The 17668-nt window shown below is 51.3% G+C and overlaps 1 long non-coding RNA gene across 1 annotated transcript; it reads right to left on the reverse strand.

Annotated features, from left to right (window-relative positions):
- Positions 1-4433: 4433 nt before the first annotated feature.
- On the reverse strand, positions 4434-14743 carry LOC129215570 (uncharacterized). The gene is made up of 3 exons (XR_008580031.1): positions 14660-14743; positions 13771-13867; positions 4434-4615 (listed from the first exon to the last, which is right to left on the reverse strand). It is a non-coding gene; the product is annotated as an uncharacterized LOC129215570 (long non-coding RNA).
- Between the last annotated feature and the right edge of the window lie 2925 nt (positions 14744-17668).

A 17668-nucleotide genomic window follows, 5' to 3' on the forward strand; every position in this document is an offset into this window, starting at 1 on the left:
GTGAAGTTCAGATACCAAAGGGAGGCAGAGATCCTTCTGATCCTCCAAATCTCATTATGCCTTTCAGCAGGGTCCCCCTAAGATGCTGTTCAAGAACTGCCTTCCTCTAGACTGACAAAAACCAGAGCAAGGAACCTTGTATTAATCCATGAAGAGGTGAGATGAAGTTCATTCAGAAGGTCCTTCCTCTGGTCCTTCTCATTCCTTCACTTTGGAACAGGGCACACCCCAGATGGATTTAGGTCTCCCACTGAGCCCTTATGAGATGAGATGAGATGAGTGTGGGGGTGGAAGAGTATTTTGATGTTTTTCTGCTATCTGGAAGAAAGTTAGGAGAGAAGGTTGCCTATCACGCTGGGAGAGAAGGTTGCCAGCATGTCATGGTAAGGGCAGTAGTTGGCAAGCCTGTCCAGCAACTCATTTCCAGAGAGAGCAACCTATGAGACAACAATGAAGAATGGAAGTTGTCAGAGAGGGGAGAAGCAGCTCAAGCAGTGACCAGAGCAACCTCCCTCCATCACCAGTCCTTGCAGAGCAGAGTCAGGAGTGTTGCTGACGACTGCTGCAAGATGTAAGAGGGCTATGGGAAGAGGTAAAGAATTAGGGGCCTCCTGGCAGGAAGGATCTTAAGAAGGTGTACTGGTTTTGTGTAGCAAGGTTTTGGTAGCGAGGATGGGGGTCCAGGGGTGGCTTCTGCAAGAAGCTGCCAGAAGCTTCCCCCATGTCTGATATAGAGCCAATGCCAACTGGCTTCAAGATGGACCCACCGCTGGCCAAGGCCGATCCCATCAGCCACAGTGGTAGTGCCTCTGGTATGATATAGTTGAAAAGGAAAAAAAACCCAAACAAACAAAAACTAGGAGCAGCATTTTCAGCCAGAGAGATGTGAGAAGAGCAACTCTGCAGACACCAAGGTCAGTGCAGAAGGAGGGACAGGAGGTGTTCCAGGTGCTGGAGCAGAGATTCCCCTGCAGCCTGTGGAGAAGACCATGATGACACAGGCTGTCCCCCTGCAGCCCGTGGAGGAGGATGGTGGAGCAGAGATCCACCTGCAGCCCATGGAGGTCCATGGTGGAGCAGATATCTAGCTTCAGCCTGTGAAGGACCCCAGGCCAGAGCAGGTGGAGGCACCTGAAGGAGGCTGTGACCCCCTGGGAAGCCCGCGCTGGAGCAAGCTCCTGGCAGGACCTGTGGCCCTGTGGAGAGAGGAGCCCATGCTGGAGCAGGTTTGCTGGCAGGACTTGTGACCCCGTGGGGACCCCGTGCTGGAGTAGTCTGGTCCTGAAGGTCTGTACCCCATGGGAGGGACCCACACTGGAGCAGTTGGTGAAGAACTGCAGCCCATGGGAAGGAGTCATGTTGGAGAAGTTGGTGGAGGACTGTCTGCCATGGGAGGGACCCCACGCTGGAGCAGGGGCAGAGTGTGAGGAGTCCTCCCCCTGAGGAGGAAGGAGCAGCAGAGACAACGTGTGAGGAACTGACCACAACCCCCATTCCCCGTCCCCCTGTGCTGCTGGGGCAGAGGAGGGAGAGAAATGGGGGTGAAGTTGGGCCTGGGAAGGCGGGAGGGGTGGAGGGAGGTGTTTTAAGACTTGATTTTATTTCTCATTACTCTACTCTGTTTTGTTTGGTGATAAATTAGATTAATTTTTCTAAGTTGAGTCTGTTCTGCCTGTCACAGTAATTGGTGAATGATCTCTCCCTGTCTTTATCTTGACCCATGAGCCTTTCATTATATTTTCTCTCCCCTGTCCAGTTGAGGAGGGGGAGTGATAGAGCGGCTTTGGGGGGCACCTGGCCTCCTGCCAGGGCCAACCCACCATAGAAGGTAGAGAAGATCTTGAGGCAGAGAGAGCAAGGGAAGACAACCCTTGGCCAATGTTCTCTGGCATAAGGTTCTGAAAGTCACGTCTTTGGGATAGTCCTTGGGGGTGAAGCAGAAGCCAGGCTTCCAGCCTCAGTTCTCAATTTCCCTGGTCATGTGGATTCTAGTGGACTCCAAACATCCCTCAGCAGCAGTGTTTTGTGGCCATATAATGCCTGGCTGCTCTTGTACGTATGTTGTTAGAGATTGTAAGTGACACAACTATACAGGGCAGTTCCTTGATCAATGGGTCCTTCATGAGGTATTTTTGCAATGGACAGGAGCCAGTGAGATCATGTGCTTAAAGTCAATTACCATCTTTTGCCTTCACAGGCTTGGACACGACAGTCAGGCTCCAGAAGTTATTTACTGCAAACCAGCCAAGCCCTTTGGCAAAGCAGCTGGTGAACACCACCGCCAAAGGCAAGTGCTGAGTCCAGGATCTTTCTCCCCATGACCAGAACTGCTACAAAAACAGCTTCTTCAAGCCCTGTCTTGCCTGGGACTCAACCTTAATCCACCCTTGCAGAGCAGAGAAGAAGCAGGTCAACGGCACCTGCACTTGCTTGGTCTGCTCCGCAGTGAACATAGTAGCAATGGCTCCTGCTGCCAGCCCGCACTGCTGAATTGCCACATCTTGGCCCCAGACTGGTGGGTTGGATGGTGGAAACTTGGGGTGATAGACTGCAGCCAGAAGAAAAGGCTGCTCCTTGCAACAGGAACAGAAATAAAACACTCTTCCAAGCCTGGTACCTGATAAACACGGTTGTCATCCAGGAATGGCAGGAAACTGCTTTACATCTTTACTGCAAAGATTGTTCCTCCACAGATCACAGCCACATGGGAAAAGTTCATTTTTCAGATTGTACCATGGAAAAGCAATGGACAGTGAAAGGTGACCACAATATTGATTAAACCCTGAGGACATGCCAAGCTCTGCAGAGGAGGTATGTGGTGTTTAGCCAAGTGTTAAATAGATGCACAAAGTCTTTCAAGTGCAGTGAAGCCAGCCTGGGTTGAGGAGTCTGCCCACTGCTAGCAGAGGTAGCTGCAGGACTAGAGAATGAACCACCCCCCCTCCTGAGACCCTCCCCGAGGTTCAGGTGGAGCCACAAAGTGAGAAATTGAGCACGTGGGAAAATGGGTTTCAGGATAAAACCTCACCACAGAGCAGTCAAGTTGTTCTGGGAGAAAGTTTCCCACTGGAGAGTGTGGTCACACTGGAACCAAAACTTTTCTTAAGAGCAAGCCAAAATGAAATGACTGATTTCTAATTTCTCACTGTGGCAGGACAGTTTCATTTGGAGTTTATAGACTATGCATTTCAATGTTTTAAATTAATGGTTTAATAATAATGTCCTAATTCAACAGTATATTAAATTTGATGCTCTGGCTAAATAGACTTCTGATTACATTAATGTTTATGTTCTGATGTTAACAGAAAGAAACAACTCAGTGTTACTGAGTGGAAATTTGTTATCATATTTATTCTGGGGTAAATGCCAACATTTTGGGTTTTCCTTCGGATTTAGAACTTCACTCAGTCATAGAATAGACTAGACCAGTTAGAAAGGACCTACAATCATCATCTAGCCCAACTACCTCACCACCTCATGGCTGACCAAATGTTAAAGCATATTACTAAGGGTATTGTCCAAATGCCTTTTAAATACTGACAGGCATGGGGCATCAACCACCTCCCCAGGGTGCCCGTTCCAGTGTTTGACCACCCTCTCATAAAGAAATGTTTCCTCATGTCAAGTCTGAACCTCCTCTGACGCAGCTTTTCTCCAAACCGGACAAACCCAGTGTCCTCAGCTGCTCCTCACAGGACATGTCACCACCTTCGTTGCCCTCCTCTGGATGCATTCAAGGACCGTCACATCCTTTTTGAATACTGGGGCTCAGCACTGCACACAGTCCTCAAGGTGAGGCCACACCAACAGTTAAAGTCATCATGGGTTAAAATCATAACATGGCCTGAAAAACAGGGACTTAAGACATGAGCATCTACTCCCCAGGTTGGAGCAGAGCAGCTTTTCTGAGCTGCATGACTTGCGTAAGGCAACAAGAAACCAAACCACAGAGCAATCTCCTGGAATAAATAGCAAAGAGGATGAAGAGTAAAAGTCATTTGGAGGAAGAGCTGAGACGGGCTGCCAGCACTTGGAGGAAATGGACCACCACAAATGGACCCAGAAATGCCAGGCTTCCTTCAGAGGGTTAAGCACTCACGTGTGAGATGATCCACATAGCTGAGATGCAGCCCCAGAGCCAAAGTTGCTGGGCAGAGAGGAGGGACCATCCCTACATCTGGAAGCCAGGCCAAGGCTGATCTCCAGGGCCGTTCTAGGGCATCATGTAGAGTTTTGGAGCAAACACTGGCACAGTCCACAACAGTTCAACAGATGCAATCACAGCTGAGGCCAGAGTGGTTATAGCTGGCAGGATTTGATTGAAAATAATAATAATAATAATAATAATAATAATAATAATAATAATAGCAGCAACAATAAAACCACCTTTATTTTTAGCTCCTGTTGTTTATCAACAGTTATAATTCCTGGTCAGGTTCAGCTTCTTCCTTGTTTTCCCAACTCGCAGACCTCAGAGCTGCCCCTGTGCCTCTGCTCCAGAGGCATAAGTTACCATTTCACCCATTTGTCATCTTTCTTCTCTCCCCAACTCCTCCTTTCTCCTTCATCTCAGCCTCCAGCTCATGTGAGCAGAGGAAAGAGGCTGAAACAGAGGCTGTGGAAAAAAGGGCAGAAATTACACCCAGGAAGTCCAGGGTAAGAGACATGCTAGGGAGGAAAGCAGCATGAAAATCTGCATTTATTGAATGGAAATAAATGCTACCAGCAGCCTGGGACACCATCTTTCTAAGTACTATACAAAGTAGTGGTTAAATTCCCATGCAGCGCCCTACCTTAGTGCTTGAATGAGCTCTGAGACTAGAAAGCACCAAGCAGAAAGCAGCCAGCTCCCACCCTGCGTTTTCAGTGCGTTAGCGGAAACACCCCAGCCAGCCCAGCATCCTGCACTCCAGCATGAGAGACGCTCATCTCTGAGACACTTGTCTTTTCCTTTACAACTTGCTGCCCAATATTTTTGAGGAAATAACCGTCTCAGAGGCCAGGGATTGAATTCAGGGTCCTGGTGTGTTACTGCTGCTCTCATGCAATCTTCCTTGGTGCTATAATGTAATAACTAGTTTAGCTGTTTATTTTCAGCTTTATCAGTAGCTGCTAGACATGTTCTGAACCAGTCACCAGGGAAGAAATAAGATAGAAGTGCCCATCTCTGTGTAGAAATCAGAGTCGGGCTGTATGTGAGGGGAATCATGATTTGCAATGATATAAAGCTTAGGAAAAACAAAGTACTGCTGTTGAAATACATAAACACTTAGAATCTGCTTATCAAACCAACCATAGAATCATACTTATTCATTTTCAAAAGAAATAGAGAAGATTCCCACATCAAAAGCAATAATAAGTCAGAGTCATGGTAGGAAATATGCTGTGGATTGTTAGTTAACATCATGAAAAGCATTGTAATTATACAAAAATTACAAGTAGTTTCACTGAGAGAGATTGATTACTTACATCAAGAGGAAATGATTTCATAATTCCTCTTCTGGATGTTTCCCAGATTTTATGGCATTATGGTTTTCATTTAGTTTTAATTGGCAGAGCAGCAGCAAGCGAAAGGGAGACATACGAAAGGGGCTTTCTCCATGCATTAAAAGTTATATGTTTGGAAACTCAGCTCTGAGCATGGTGAAGAGAGCCGCATAATCGGGGCTGAGCAAACCTGGATCCAAAATACCCCGACAAGGAAGGCAGGTTTATGTGACAGCCTTAAAGCCTGGGACTGCTGTACAAGCTAACAAATTACACGACAAATGGATGAGAAGTGGCATCCCTGAGCTGTGCCAGCTGCTGTATGGTAAAGACACACAGTTTTTAATGGCAAACCCTTACCCAAACCTCTAGCCCAGCACAGGGAGTCTATGAAATCCCTTCCTCTGACCTGAGCCCTTGCAGTAGCTGGGTCTGTATCCCTGCTGCAGCACTGCTGGGGTGTTTTTATCTGCCATGTTGCATCCAGAAAGCCGAATGAAAAAGCACTGGTTGTCATGATGCTCATAACTGGTGCCTTATGATATACAACATTCACGCATTTTTCTGGGGATAATAGTGTTACTGTTTTATGGATATTAAAATATCTGGGGGAATCCTTGGCATCCATGCCTTTACTTCCATTTTTAAGTGGAGAAGGTGGCACCAACGTGAGGACAAGTTGTTGCATGGCAGTCTCAGCTTGATCCCTCATCAGAAGTGCCTTTTTCGGTTTGTGGTGGCAGAGAAAGATTTGCCCTCGTGATGGATGGGATCCAGGAAGAAAACATGAATGGACAGAAGCATATCACTGCTAAAATTGTCTCCACGCTCACAAAAGAAAGGTGATGGACTGGTGAAAAGTATTGGAAAGTTTGCAGTTTAACTCTTTCCCTGTGCCCATGCTGGAGTGGCACAAAACACCTAAACCCAGGATCCTGCCAAGGCCTGGCTGCTTTTGCATTGCGTGTATCCCATGCTCCTGGGACTCCTCTCCAGGCTCACTGCTTCCAGTCCCAATGGGACAACGCTTCAGGAACCAGGGATGTGGGAATTTGGCTGGATATTTGTCACATCCTCCTCTCTGGTGTCTATTTCCACCCAGCCCTGTGGCAATGGCGCCGAGTGCTGCGCTGAGACATCCCCAGGCTATCCAGAGCTGAGGAGGTCACCCGGCACCACACGCCTCTGCGTTGCATAAGATGCTCGGCTGGAAGCGGTGACACGGGAGCAAGGAGCCCAGGCTCTGCTGGAGATGCTGCCCCTCTCCAGCCGCTCCCTCCTTTGAATTCCAGTGCCATAGCGCTGCACCCCAACTGGTGCGACCAGCTTCCCCACAGCTGCCAAGACCTCCATCTCCTCTGGAAAGTGCTGGGCATTGTCTCTTCCCATTCCTCCACCTCTGGGCAGCCCCTGGAAACGTTCCCCATGCAAAGGCAGCAATGTGAGGACAGCCGTGGCAGTCTCAGCCCAACCTGCCTTGTCCCTGGCACCCGGCGGCTCACACCTGAGCTAAAATGCTTCCAAAAGGCCTTCCCAGAGGGAATCCAAGGTCCTGAGCAAGACCAAAACACCCTGCTGCCCTGTCCCAGCGCAGCAGTTTGGCTGCTGCCCGCTGAGGAGCTCTCCCATCGCAGCACCCTTCCTGCACAGCGCCAGCTCCCAAAGCGGAGGTTGGGCACAGTTTGTGCCGCTCCACAACAGACTGCGTTGGCCTGCCCGGGCTGCCAGAGAGGCCCAGTCCCTGATTTTAGGGATTGCTGTGCCCGGAGGGGTGGAATGACTCACAGTCTGGCTGCCAGATGGGAAGTTACCATTAGCATAAGCCAGGCTAATGGTGCAAGCAAGCTAATATCTATTCTCAAGAGTCAAATAGGAGCAACATACTCACATATGGTACAGAGAGAGATAGAAATGAAACGGGGCTTGGCTCTACCAAGACGAGCCAAAGGCTGCTCTCATTCCCTGCTATCCGCTGGCCAAGCAGTGCCTGAGCACAGGCCAAGTCTGCTGTGCAGACTTTCTGCTTTTGAGCGCACAATTGCTGAGCAGGACCTGGGACTAAGCTCACTCCCTTCCTTTTATATAAATTCCCTTCTCTGAGATGAGTCTGAATGAAGACCTGTGAAACATCTACCCGCTTGCCCAAGGGAAGTTTCCTTGATTAATTAGGAGATGTTTCTAACACCACTCCCTACCTCCACACATCTGGCTATTGACTGCCCTCACGCTTCATGAGCCAATTGGAAATGTCCCTCTCCACCTGAGTGACCAAGTTCATGCTCCACCTCAGATCCTTCCCCACTTTGCTCCCCCACCTTTCATAAAAGGCTCAGCAACCGTGCTTTGTGCACTCTTGCAAATGGTACGGGTCCAGATGGCTCCTACGATGGTGTCCTGAGACCAGCCGTGACAGCACTCTGCCACTCTCTGGAGACAGTGGGGTGGGAGCCTCTGAGCCTTAACCTGACCTTGGACGGATGCTGTGACACCGGCTGACATGTCACTCTGCAAAGAAATGATGCTTCACTCCCCATCCGGTCATCGCATGGGGCTCCCAGAGACGTCCTCTTCCCCAGTTGTGGCCAGGAGACGCATTAACGCTCTGGGAGCCTGTGAGACCAGAAATGTAGTGTTAAAGGCTCCAACCTCATTTCCAATCCAAAGACAGCATCCATCACTGGCTCCCCTCCGCAGTAAATTCCTCAGGCTGTGCACATGCTGAGTGAAGAAATATTTCCTCTTCTTTGTTTTAAGTTTATTGCCCTTTCATTCCGGGAGAGTCCTTCCTCTCCTGTCTGAGGCAGGATGAACTGGAGGGACCAAGCAACCTTGCTGATACCCTACAGACTCTAACCTACCTTGATTACCACCTCTCCAGCTTTCCAGTCCTTTCACCACAGACTCTCTACATGGAGAACATCTAGTCCAGCAACCTGGGGTGGGAGTCAGGTGCTTGAACACAGGCACCCAGTGCTGGTTTAGACATATTAGGGTAGCTAAAGCACCCATGACCCAGCGCAGGGCTCCCACAGATCTGATCTGAAGGCAGAAGTCAGGTAGGACAACCCAGGTCATCTCTGAAGACACTAAATGCCAATATCTATGCGCATGAACCCCATACTAAGCCCCAGCATCAGGGCCACAAGCTAAGCCCTGGCTTGGATACAGCTCCCCAGATGATCATACCCAAAGACAGTACCTAAAGTGACCAGACCAGATGTAGGGTGGACTTCTGGAGCTGTTGTCCAGTGGTCTTTTTAACAGGCATGCCCTAGCTGCTGCAAGGGAGGAGTTACTGAAGCCTCACTATGCAAGACCCAGTCTGTGCAACCACTGGTCCCTCCTGGCGTAGACGTCCTCAAACCTGGAAGGTGCAGGAGGAGCAGATCCCAGGCAAGACCCTGTCCTGTAAGGGTGTTCACCTCACACATGGGGAGTGATGCCCAAGCCATTAGCCCTAACTGCAGGATGTTTGATCCCCAGTAGCTGTATCATCACCCCAGCTCTCACCTTGGACGCAGATGTACATCACATTTTCCTTTCTGCAGAGGTGGCCGCTTGCCACGGTGTCAGAGGAAGGAATGTATTACTCCGCTCCCCCAAGGACAGAGCAGTGGTATATTTCCTATCCTGGTCTTATTTCCCACCTGGTATTTTGCATTACACTGCACAGCTTCCTCCTTAGCCTGGGGTGAAGGTCAGCCAGCATGGTGGGAGCTGAGGGAAAAGGAACAGAAACACCCACAGGGTGAAACAGTCTGGTACCAGGGCATGTCCAGGCACAAATACCCCCAGCTGAAAGCAAAACACGGGAAATATAGGTTGTCCTTGTCCTTCGTGGCCATAGGTCACCTTACAAAAGCCAGGAGGTAGCTCCAGACAGCATGGCCATCAGGACTGACCCAAGAACCTCTAGGCAGGGGCACAGCTGGTCAAAATCAGAGTCTCAGGGTGGGGGACAAGTCAGCCTTCTCCCAGCTCCCACGTGGCACCCTGAGAGGCTTCATATCAGGGGACATTGGAGCCAGGACCAGGAGAAAAAACTGTCCTGGAGAAGCACAGGAGCACCTGAGCCACCATCCCAATCCTCTGATGACAAACATCTGCACTTCCAGGGATGAGCAGCCACAAGACTTGTGCCATGGGCTGCAGTCTCACAGCCCCTTGGGCTCAGCCCCCTCAGACCACCATCCATGTTTCTGAAAGCCATTGCCCCATTCATTACCCTTTTGGGAGAAAAACGAGAAAAACTTCCCTCTAGAGCTAACCTAGCAGCTTTGAGCCCATCAGGGTTATTTTTTGTGGATTGTACTGGGAAGGTCAGATTTGGGTTGAGCTGGAACTTGAACAACGGCGCGATAGTGCTGGGACCTGCTGAGCCGGTACAGCACAATCTCTTTGTCTGCTGGAGCATTGCTCAAATCAAAGGATGTTTACCCAGCTTGTGGGGGATCACTTGATTGGAAGTTACATCCCCAGAGCTCCAGTCATGCTTGTCTGCCTGCCAGCTCTCTCTACCTCCTCCAGAGCCCTGACCACATCTAAGGCTCCCAGAATAGTGCAGGACTAAGCAGATGCAAACAGATAACAATTCAGGCCCTGCTTGAATTCTCTGCTGCTCTCTCTTGTTCCTCCAGCCACTCTGGCGGATGCCAGCTTTCGCTGGAGATGTCACACAGACATCACCTGTGAGGAGGTCACCACTGGAAGAGCTGTCACTCACCCAAACAGCTCATGGAAGGAGCAGCTTTACCAGCACATGGAAAATGCCTGGAGAAGGTGGATGACACAGCTAAGGACTCTCCTGAGACGTGGTCCTGCACTGCCGTGGGTCCCATCAGTGAGTCTAGGGTTTACCTGTTCCTCCAGCAAAGATGCCAAGCCTATGTCAAGTCAGACAACTTGCCCATGAGGCCATGCAGCCCAAAAACCCCACTGTCCCATTTCTGACATGTAAATAAAATAGGGTTTTAGCATCTGTCTGGCTGCCTTTCTTATTCTAAGGTGCACCCTTTCCCAGTAAACACAGCCATCTCTGGACACTGCCACTGAACTGAGATCACAAGGAAGAGGCTGGTTGCTGCAGTGCGTTGTTACTGCTGCAGAAGACTGCATCCTTCCGACTGCAGTGATCACCTGTCAGGGAAATCAAAATGAGTCAGGCTAGCAGGGTAACTTGAGCTGTATATCAGACAAACAGTTAATGAATCTACAAGAAGACCATGCTTTGCACTTTAACAATCCCTTTCATCTGCAGAGTCCAGAGCACTTGAAATGTTTATAAATAAGCCTGTCACATCTCTCCAGAGGAGACTTTATTCCTCTTTTAACACTGGCCAACTGCACAGGAAAGAGTCAAGCAACTCAGCAAAGACCTGAGTTTGATGCTGGGAGCAGAGATCCCATCTCCTGCTGCTCTGGCTCCTGGGTCAAAGAGCCAATGCCCCATGACATTTTGATGCCAGACTCAGGACTGACAAAAGGGGCATCTCCCGAGGACTTTAACAACGACCACATAGCCTGGTCCCAGAACTGGTGTTCCTCAGCATTAACACATTTATCAGATGTCCTCATCTTGTGTTTCCTTCATGAGCCATTCCCAGGGAGACAACCTCCCTTGTGGAGCACAGAGAAGAAAACCACAGGGTATCCTAAAATCTCCAGACAACCAAGGCAAGCAAGCACAGCAATACAGTGATTTTGCCTGCCCTTAACATGGCTGCACTCCTGCTTTCCAGAATCCAGTCTGCTTCAACAGAAGTGTCAGAAAATAGTTTTTAGCAATCCCAGTGTTTAAGGGCATGACAAGTGTGGGAGCTGAACAGCCTCCCATGGGAGGCAGTGGCATAGGAGGTCCTGTCCTCAGTCAGCCCTTTCCTGGATGATGTTTCCCTGTGCCACTCACAGCAGCCAGCCAGCCTCCTTCAGCTCCTCTTAGTGCAGAGACTAAATCTCCCCAGATCACATCCCGGGGGTCACTTCTGCAGTGCTGCACAAGAGACAGGTCTCTGCTGCCCCACGGGAAGTCTACAGCAGCCAGCATGAGGTGGTGCAGTCTCACCTGGCAGAAGGGCTCAGGGAAGCAATGGGTTTGTCCTCTGAGCCCTTTGGGAGACACAGGAACTTCTTTCCTCCCTGTGCCAGCCCACAGGGTTCAAACCAGTGCATGCATATTGGTCTGAAAGCACAGATCGAGTCCCAGGCAGCAGCAAGCTGCAGAGAGCCAACCTGCCACCCTCCTGTGACATTGTCACCTCTGGCTGGCATTGCAGCCACAGCTCCCACACCTCGCTCCAGATGCAGGTCCCCAACACAGTGTGCTGTCACCAGAGGGCACCCCCATCTCCCTTTGCCAGCGCCTGTGCCACCATGCCCTGTGCACCACACTGCAGAGCTCTGCTCAGGGAATCATCAGCAAGAAAGGGAGAGCCCAAGGGCCTCCAAAGTCCAGCCCTCCAGCACAGACATGGTGGAATCCTTGGTTTAGAGGGACCAGGAAAGCCCTGCCAGGTCCCACCAGTCAGGTGCAGGGTGCCTGCACCTCCTGCAGCACTGGTGGGACAGCAGAGGGACTGTTTGTGCTCAGCTCTCTCCAAAAAAAGCACCATCCCCTCACTTCTGGCTCAGCACCAGGCTTGGGAGTTGGGCCCTTCCTGCATTTTGGGTCCTTTTGCCTCCCATCACAGGTTGCTGCAAGACATCCCAAGGGGCAAGTGTCTGGACACAGGGGCAGGGAGTGAGGTCCAGCCAAGCCAGGGCAGAGCTGCAGAGGTCAGAGGCAAGCTCTGGTTGACCTCATGGGCAGGTCAGTCATTCCCAGTCTGTGGGGTGTACTGGGGGGTACCGGGTCTGTGACCACAGGCAGGAGGCTCCAAGGGGCTCTCCATGCCAACAGCCAGCCCTGAATGAAGCATGGGATGGCTGAGACCCTCCAGTGCAGGTCCCTGCAGACCCACACATCCATCAGCAGCAGTGCTGGTGGCCCCAGCCTCCAGCCCACACTGTGCCAGGGTGGGGAAGAGACCCAGAGGGGCTGTACATCCCCCAAACCACTTAGAGGAACAAATCAGGCCATCTGCGGTGGGTGGGCTCCAACCCACAGGCATCCATGGCTCTGCCCTCTCCCAGCTGGCCAGGGAGGCAGCACCAGCGGATAGGAACAGACTCCAGGACGGAGAGGAAAATCAGCCTCCCGTCCCAGCAGCCTTTCCTGCCCTTCCCAGAATAGCTCTGTTGTTCTGCAGCCCCTTGTCTGCTTCATCAACTGAGCTCCCATTAGTTCCTTTTCTGTAGCCTCGTTAGTGCAGGGGATAAATGGACCGATTGTTTCCCCTTCGCCTTGAATGAAGGGGTATTTTGTCTATTAAAAAGTCATGCTGTTAATAAGGATCTTCTCATAGCCAAAAATAACTGAGGCCACGATTGTTTCCTCCCTGCTTCCTTATCTGCGCTGGAGGACTCACAAGGAGAGTCGCGTCCAGACCAGATGCAGCTCTGTGCTAAAAATATGCCTTGGAGCAAGAAGCAACAACGTCGCAAGAGCGGCAAAGGGCATTAGCAAAGCACTCAGACATGCATAAGCAACAGACCACACTTCAAGAGCATCTGCAGATGTTTGCTAAGGATGTCAGGCCTGGGGTGGTGTGTCTATGGAGAAAAGCCCTGCTTTGCCCTGGGGGACGGACACCCCCCCTTGGCAGCACATTTCAGCTCCCCTGAGGGTGGTCACCAAATGTTTCCCTTGCAAAAACCACGGACGGTGCAGAGGGCAGGTATTGACAGACATCTTTCTACCAGGGAGCCACCAAAAGGGACTGGTGTTCAGCAGTCTCTGGGGTGGGGTCTCATGTTTTGGGGGTTGTTCAGAGCTCCCTGCAGACAGGGAGGACAGCCCAAGGAAACCAAGCCACATGGCAGGAACAGCTTCCAGCCAAGCAGGCTGCATCAGCCATCAGCTGATGTTTGGCTGGATCAGCTGGATCAGCTCCAGTTTGGTTGGCCATCCCAGAGCACTCAGACAAAATATTCGTGCCACCCAAATAGCCCAGATGCCTTTTCTGCTGATGCGGGATGGGCCGTCGGAGCACGAAGCAGCCACGTCGGACACACACAGCCACCCTCCTTGTAACCACCTCCCCCATCCACCAGAACGCCCTGACCTTGGGGGACCCCTCTGCTCTGCAGAGCTCCTGGCATGAGGTCCAGTGTTTCTGCACCGCCAGCCCTCAGCCCTCCCAGCACCAACATGGGGTGCCAGCCCTGCTCCGCAGTCACGCTCCATACCTGTCAGGAGGGAGACCAAGGAATCAGGTCAGCATCAGCCATGCCCAAGCAGGTCTCAGAGGTGGCCATCATCCTCTCTCCAAGTCCAGGTAGCATTCTACAAATAGTGCATGCAAGAATTGTGGCCTCCCATCAACTAAAGCCCTATGGACCACTTCCCCCACTCCTTTTCCCAGCTGTTCTTTTAAACTATAGACAGTTAAATAGTGTAAGTTCATCACTTTTCATGGCCAAAAGCCTCTGAGCTGCTCTGAATCCTGGCACTGGAGGGCAGAGGTTTCCCAGGATCTGGTGCTGGTGATGCTCTGCCCAGGTCCATCCCCCAGAAGGGCAAGACATGAACTCTTCATAGCAATCTGGGAGGCCAAGTGTGACTCCTTCCTAGGGCAGCCTCTGATGGTCTCCTGACCCCTCCTCTGCACCAGGCCTCCATGCCCCACTGCGGCCCCCGGGGAAGCTGTGCATCAGATCCAGCCTCGGCCCCTCGGAGCATCCCTGACTCCAGACTCTGCTCCTGCCCACCCGCTCCCCAGCCACACAACTGGGACTTTATTGCAAGAGCATTGCACGGGTTTGGGTGGGGGAGACTCTTCGTTAAAGTGCACAGCAGCTTTGGAAACACTTTGTGTTGCTTTTCCAAGAGCCTGATTTTTGCTTTCTGGCCCAAACACACCACTCATTTTTCTGCAGCAATGAAGATAAACGCCAATAAATCTTCTGCAGTCCGTTCACGGGGCCAAGAGTGATCTCAGCCCTGAAGCATTTCAGTATCCTGCAGTCTATGTTACACCCTAAGCCCCCGATCCAGCAGACTTACACGGGTCTGTAGCCTCAAACACACAAGTACCTCATTTACGGAGGTACACAGTCCATCTGAACTCAATGATACCTCTGTGCTCCAGTTTTACTGGATCAGCTCCTGAATAAGCAGCCTGTGTGCAGCAGAAAGCACCGCCAGTGCCAAAGCTCCTTTCCCAGCCCTCACAGGACCACTTCTGAGGACCCAGGTGTTCTGCTGCATTTTGCTCCTTGCAGCGGTCAGCAGCCAGCACGCCGCAGGGTGGGACCCGGCCTTTGTAGCCTCTCATGTGGGTGCCTGTTTGTTTAGCAGGTCAAGGCACATACGTTCTCCTCTTGCCCTTTTAACAAACACACCGAGGGATTCGGAAGGGGTGTGACTCCCTGTCCTCTTCTGCATAAGTTTCTACCAAGCAGCCAGTCCTCTGAAGAGGCAAAGACCTTTTTCAGCTGGATAAGCAGGTACAAATGGGTGGAAACCACACTTTCCAGGATGCAACAGGCCTAGCTGCTGGCCAGTTATCAGTCAGTGGCATTTTTCCAGCACTTGTAATGGCACCACAGCACAGGGGCAATGCATGACCCTGGCGTGCCCTGCCGTTCCTGCCTGCTCTGGCTTCTCCCTTCTGCATCTTGCAGCAGGAAGGATTTTCCCCTGACATCCAGCCCAGGCATCTCTTGCCACTCAGAACATGCCTGGAGCACACAACTTGTCCTAACATCGGGGTCATTGCGCTGCTCTGCACGAGCCGTCTGCCCCAAGAAACCCAACAGAGAGCGCAGAGCAGTCAGCTCGGCTGTGCAAGGGAGCTGTGTGCAGAGAGGGCACCTTTGAAGATGCTGTTTTAAGGATTAAGTAATCGAGTCAGTTTGCTGGACTGAGCTGAAACACGTTAGCACTGATGCAGCATGCATGGGAGGCTGGAGCTGGAAATTGGGTTGTCAATCTGCAGCAGATAGCACACGGGTAGCTCTCCTTGGCTAGATAACTCCCTGTTCCTCACCTTGCTCAGGGGACCCGGCTCGTTCCCCTTGTGAAGGTACAAACGTTGGATTAGTCCACAGAATTTTTGGGGAAGGAGTGTTGCTCTGCAGTTTCCAGATTCTAATCAAGCCTAAAGCCAGCAAGTATCACTCTACTCCAGACACATGGGAGCCAATTTCTGCTGGCCGGGGTGGGTCACACCAACCCATGGGGTAGCAGTCCCTTCCCCTTGCAGAGGGACAAAGTGCATGCCTCATGCAGCAGTTTTACATCTCTGAATGCCCTTCCTTCCCTCTCCTTCTCCTGGGTGAGCAGGACCTGCACACTGCTTAAACTGCACGGAGGGAGCCTGTTCCCTACTGTGGGTTGCAGGGTCTGCAATGCCATAGCCTCTTTTCCCATCATTATGTCAGTCTGTTCAGCATAAGTGTGGGGTGGTCCTTGCTAAACAACTTGACCTTGCATAGTACCCATGAAAAAAAAAAGACTGTTTCCAACCATCCTGGGGCAGGCTTTGTCAGAGCTCTTATCAGAACATGAGGTTAGAAATTCCTGAGCTCCCAGAGCTGGTGCCAGGTCACGGCTCTTATCTTCTGCAGTCTCTGTGGAAGAAGGGAACATCCAGTGTGTTCAGAAGAAATGCAGAATTAATTGTCCTGGCTTGTTCCAGTGAATCCTCATGAGTTGGGATGGAGCCCAAAGAAATTGAGGGCAATTTTTTTTTTCCATCCCCTGAGTTTCTGGTGTTAAAAATTCACAATTATTCCTTTGCAGTGGTTCTCCTGCTCCAGTTCAAACACAGGCTCACATCATATACAAGCACCTCTTTGAAATGTAGCTATTAGAAAGTTTCCACCCTTGTGAAGTGTCTGAGGAATTCTCCTCTGAAAGTGACTGGGAATAACACATTCATTCTTCCCCAGGAGCCATTGTTAGAAGTCCTTTCCTCTGCACCCCTCACAGCAAATCCAGTTTGCAGCCCAGGGCAGGCTGACATAGCAGGAGACCTGTTTACCACCAGAAATGTCACTCTTTCAAAGCCAGCATGAAGGGTGACCGTATCCCAGGGAAGCGACCTGACCATTTCTCTGGAGTAGCCCCAGCAAGGTGGGATCGGGCTGCTCAGCCCTCCTCCTCCTGCCTGCAGCCTGGCTGGGTTATGCAGCATGGAGAGATCCAGCCCAGAGCAGTTTTCTCACCTTCCCAACAGGGATTTCACATCTTCGCTTGCTCTAGCAACCAGGATCCAGCTCCACCTCCCAGGGTGGAGGCATATCTCACCGTACAACCAGCCTGGCCACTGCAGTCCTGACAAGACAGCCTAGAACAGTGGAGACACTGGAGGACTCCATTTGCACAAGACAGGCAATGCTTAGCAGGTCAGTCCCACCCTGGCACCCCTGCAAAGGAGGACACCTTGCCCCGTACACCAAGACTCTGCCTGCCAGCTTGCACGGGCACGCACCGAGGCACAGGCAGCCCTGCCTGGGTGCAGGAGCAAGGCAAGCCCCAGCTCCCGCTGCAGTCTGCCTCAGCAGCTCATGACATGTGCTTTAAATCACTTCCATACTGTTGGGAACTGAAACAGCAAGAGGAATGGGCCTGTTTCCTTCCCCTGCAGACACAGGACCAGGCTTTATTTGGTCCCTGCACGTGCACAGTGCTCTTTTGGAAAGCTGCTGTGAGTCAAGCAACTACAGGGAACTTTCCCACAAGGTCCCAGCCACAAACAGACCCAAACTCCCAGGGCTATCCCCAGTCATCTCCCCTGCATGTGCTGGGTTAGCATCAGAGGATGCTCTGGAGCCTTGTGCTGGCCTCTTGCCCACACGTGACTCACATTTTGTGCCTAGCTGGATCTTAGCTGCAAAGATCAAGGTTATTTCTTTTGGAAAGTGCTGCAAAAGGAGCCTCAATGTCCCAAGAAAGGATTGACATGGAAACCCAAAAGTCTGGTACAAGTCACTGAGCTGATTGCATGTAATTTCTGGGCAGCAGCGGCTCTGCTGTGGACAGTGTTTGAACTTGGCCGTACGAGGCCAGCACTGTCCCACTCCCTCCGCCTGTCCCTAGGTTAGTTACATTGAGTTCAGCCTTTTTCCATAAATTCACTTT

Source organism: Grus americana, chromosome 20 (genome assembly GCF_028858705.1).
Source record: "Grus americana isolate bGruAme1 chromosome 20, bGruAme1.mat, whole genome shotgun sequence".
Taxonomy (NCBI): domain Eukaryota; kingdom Metazoa; phylum Chordata; class Aves; order Gruiformes; family Gruidae; genus Grus; species Grus americana.